Raw genomic sequence first — 5092 nt, forward strand, 5'->3', positions numbered from 1 at the left:
CAGCTTGGACAACATGGTGAAACCCTATCTATACAAAAAATACAAAAATACAAAAATATAGCCAGGGCAGTGGTGCCTCAGCTATTCAAGAAGCTGAGGTGGGAGGATCACTTGAGCCTGGGGGGTGGTGGAGGCTGCTGCAGTGAGCTGTTATCACATCACTATACTCCAGCCTGGGCAACTGAGTGAGACCCAGTCTCTGGGAAAAAAAAAAAAAAAAAAAAAAGAGAGAAAGAAAATTCAGACCAAGATCATCTCAAATAGATTACACCAGAGGCTATATACCTCAATATTTTTATACAAGTTATTTGGCTTTCAGATTTTGTGTTCTATTAAGAAACCATAAACTTCTAGAATAGTTTATTTTACAATCTGAACTTTTAAGGCAGTAAAGCTACCAGTAAAAGTTGTCTTAAAGAATTAAACAGACACTTTCACCTTTTAAAAACAAATAAAAAGTACCATCAAACAGGAGAATGATCTTCCATTATCATTAAAATTTTAACAAAGTAGATTATAAATAACCAAATGTACAACTGCCCATGTAAAGATAATTCGGCCCCAGATCACTGATGGCGTTACTAAATCACCATGGCATCACTTGCAGGTTAGGATGCGCTGGGAGCTCATGGGAGAATTATAGCCCTATTACACATAGCCAAGCCCACATTAGTGTTGAGAGGAGGTGTGGAGGTTATAAACATCTCATACGGTCTGCACTCCATTAGATAAGGATATTAATCACTCAGATCAATAGGACACCATGAAGCTATTATGATCACTGGCAGTTAAAATAGCCCAAGACACTTGCTTGTGTCCACCAAGAGAGGAAGAGTATTTTATATCTTTGGGTATCAAATGTAGCTCATTCTAAATCTTTCTGTTTGAGGCTTCACCCTCTCTGTCACTAAAAAGCACCATTTACATTTGCATACTCTGCCTGGTGCCTGCAACATGAGTGCTTGAAATGGTGATGTCAAACGGGCTTGATTTATGTCACTTTAAGAGAATCTAGTAATTTTAGATCTTGTAATGGGGTTTTCATTATTCTAGCTACATAATGCATGCAAACATTATCCTGATGCCTTTTAAAAAGTTGTCAAAATGCATGGGGAGAACCAAATGTATTATATGTTTGCTTCCTATAGGCTGCAGCAGGGAGAGAGTGGCTCAGAGAGATTTCAACTGTGTATAATTATAAGTAGCTGTACAGCTGAATAGCTATTGTAATGCCTGCAGTGTGTGGTATCTGGAAAAGAATACAAATAAATGTGCACCACAATATTGTTGCCTAATACATTAAACATATATTCACACATACTACAAGATATGATCACTACGCCCCCATCATCCCACATGTGGCAATAGCGGCGTACCCAAGTTCCCACCTACCTGTGACTCCCTCCATGGCTACTTGTCCTCTAAAATAAGGGAAAAGGAAAAGTGAAACCCCATATTTCTTTTTGCCAGTCTGGTCCACAGCTTTCCATCTTGTCTAAATGGTGGCATTGATTTAGTGGAATTATAAATCTGTCATAAAACAATTAGCCCTCACTGTGTTTTCACAGTGGACTGTACTGAGAGGGGCAGCTCTGGGGAAATCAGCTCCACTCCTATAAGAGACCACTTAGCAATTATTTTAGCAACATTCGGGTCAGGACACTGCCATAGAAACTTGCACACACGGGCATTTCTCCATGTCCCGGAAGCCTGTTGAAGATGTGAGGGAGGAAGTCCAGCCTCGCAGTGCCTATACTCCCTTCGCCTCATTCCCAGAGTACTGAGTATTTTGTAAAATCCCAGCCTCCAAGAAATACACATCCATTTGGGGGATACAGAAGTCTCACACCTCAAATAATTAGACATAAAACAAGTTAAACAAACTGCTAAATTAAACACCATCAGGGACTAACAATACAGATTAAACAGTGTGAGGTAGGATGGGAAGTTATCAAATTGCCAGTTTTACCAGAAAATTTTATAGAGAAAATAGATTTTGAGATAAGCTACTAAGAATAGGGAAAAATGGGATAAGTCAGCTGAGCACGGTGGCTCACACCTGTAATCCCAGCACTTTGGGAGGCCCAGGGGGGAGGATCACCTGAGGTCAGGAGTTCAAGACCAGCCTGGTCTACATGGTGAGACCCTGTCTCTACTAATAATACAAAAAATTAGCTGGGTGTGGTGGGGGGCGCCTGTAATCCCAGCTACTCGGGAGGCTGAGGCAGGAGAATTGCTTGAACCCAGGAGGCAGAGATTGCAGTGAGCTGAGATTGCATCACTGCACTCCAGCCTGGGCAATAAGACCAAAACTCCATCTCAGAAAGAAAGAAAGGAAATAAAGAAGGAAGGAAAAAAGGAAGGAAGGAAGAAAGGAGAGAGAAGAAGAAGAAGAGAAAGAAAAAGGAAGGGAAAGAAAAAGAAAGAAAGAAAGGAAGGAAGGAAGGGGAAGGGAATGGAAGGGAAGGGGAGGGGAGGGGAGGGGAGGTAGGTAAGGGAAGGGGGAGGGGAGGGGGAGGGGAGGGGGAGGGGAGGGGGAGGGGAGGGGGAGGGGAGGGGGAGGGGAGGGGGAGGGGAGGGGGAGGGGAAGGGGAGGGGGAGGGGAGGGAAGGGAGGGGAGGGGTAAGTCAGCCAGAAAGGCTGGATGAAGCAGCAACGGTGGAGGCCTCAGGCCAGATCTCACGGCATTGCCTCTCTGTGTAGTAGGGAAGAGGATTAAGACAATGGTTGATAAAGGTAGAAATACAGATTGTTGAGTATATTCCCACCTAGATGAGGAAAGAACTGGTGGAGCCATTCTCAGTTCTTGAGAGCAGTTGCCGTCTATCAAAATCACCTGCATCCAGGGTCAGCTCATGGGTGTGAAGTTACACAGGGCCTCATGCTCAGAAAGACTGTACTTGGTTTAAAGCTCTGCTATCACTGTTTCAAAATTCTTAATAATTTTTAGACAAGCATCCCTGCAAATTATGTAGCCAGCCTACCTGAAGTCAATATTCTTCATACACTTTCTTATTAGATATACAGTCTCTGTTCTTAAACACCTTGAAACTGACATGCATGTTGATACCTGGTTTTGTGTGTGTGTGTGTGTCTGTGTGTGTGTGTGTGTGTGTGTGTGTGGTGAAGGGTGCAGGGGGGCTTGTTTGTGAGGCCTGCTGGAGCAGGAGTCACTTGTTTTACCCTTGCATCCTGATTACCTGTTAGAGCCTTACAAGTGTCTCACCTATAACTTCTCCCAGGCCTTGTGACTACTGGGGAATCCCTCGATTTCATTCAGCTTCTAATAGCTTTCCACAATAGTCTTTCAATAATCATGTCACCCTCTAAAATTATTGGAAAAGGTCAATTTTGGACATTGCAGTCAGACAAACTACCACTTCATGATTCTCTTCCTCTACTTCTTTCCTTTGATTTTACTGTCTGTGACCCTGGGAAATTTTTAAAATTTTTCCAAGTCTTTGTTCCCTTGTCTGTAAAACTGGGATAATCACATCTAGCTTAGGAATCTTATGAAGATTCCAAGAGGATGACGTATTTAAACATACTTAGCAACCAGTACAATGGATCTGTTCTTCCATGCCTGTTCTCCATTTTCCTTCCTCCCTCCTCTCCTCTCCTTTCTTCCTTCTTCCCTTCCTTCCTCCCATCCTTTCTCTATCCCTTCTTTTTGTTTCTTCTCGATGGAAATATGTTAACATTAGGGCATTCTGATGATTAATTTTCCTCCAAAACCTTTCTTAGTTCTGGAGGAGTAAATATAGTTAATAATGAGGAAAGTAAGAGACCTCACAATCAAAACTGGAAATAAGAATTTCATTTGAATTACTTCCATGCAGGAAGCAGGAAAGTGAGAGCTCTTCTGCAACCACTACACCCAAGTTCTTTAAGACACAAAAATTACAGAATTTTAAAAATGATGTCCAATCTAAGGCCTTTGACACACACTGCCTTATTGTTAGCAGGAAATCAGAGTTCTCAAGACAGTCAGGAAGGGGAGAGGAGACTGGGTCCCTGGTGAGGGCAGAGAAGTTCACCAGCAGATCTCAGAAGGGCTTTTTCTAAGTGGACAGTGATGATGCACATTTGAAAGGCATTATGGTGTTGGTCCCGGAAAACATTACTAATTTGTCATTTTCTTGATTATCTTCTTATTGTATGTTGTATCATTGAGACAGGGATTTCTTCATCAATACAAAGGATGATGCAGAGACAACTAGATCCATCATTGGCTTTAGTTCTTTCCCTACCTCCCCTCCTGGATTAGAAATTCCTCCTGGCCTTCTCAGACTAGTTATCTTTACCCAAGTCATATTTTCTCTTCCCAGGCAATCTTGTCTCTGCCCTGATCTCCTTAAGCCTTCACCTGCACCCAGAAGGGCTCCCACGTTTATTCTTTAATCTTCAGTCCTGAAATTATTTGTTCACTTCTGATCCTAAAGCGAAGGTGGAGGGAAGATGGTGCTGAATCTGCAATTCTCCCTCGGGCACTGGAGGTGCCAAAGACTGAAACAAAAGAGTTCTGAAGGGTCCCTTCTTTATCTGTTTTAGGTGAAAGCAAGGTGGGAGATTAACAGGAGAAGCTGAGGAGACTGAAGATGCTGCATTCCTATAGAAGAGCTGGGAACAATTCTTACCTTTCAAATGGACCTTTACTTTTCCCAGTAATCAATAGAAGGTCAAAAAAGGAACCCAAGTAGGAATAAGCAGTTCCACATATACCTTGGATAGGGGACAGAGGGGTGAAGAGGGCACAGGAGACACTGATAAAGAAGGCTGAGAATTACTACCTTGATGGACTGAAGGAGTTTCTGAATAAACTGAATTTATTTTCTACAGCTTATGGAAACAAGCAGTACTTACACATCTAGCATCTATTCTCATTCCTCGTTTCCTCATTCGAAATAATATACAGTTCCTTTCAGCCTAAATCTTTCATCACTCACTATAACATAGCAAAACAGATTGACTTTGCTGCAGCTCATCTTCTTGATGAATATATATCACTTCACAATATCCCATATTCCTTGTTCAATATTAATTGCTAAGAAACACAACAGCAAACTGTGAAAACAACATGATCTGTGTGGTA

The sequence above is a fragment of the Gorilla gorilla genome, chromosome 5 (assembly GCF_029281585.2).
Source record: "Gorilla gorilla gorilla isolate KB3781 chromosome 5, NHGRI_mGorGor1-v2.1_pri, whole genome shotgun sequence".
NCBI lineage: Eukaryota > Metazoa > Chordata > Mammalia > Primates > Hominidae > Gorilla > Gorilla gorilla.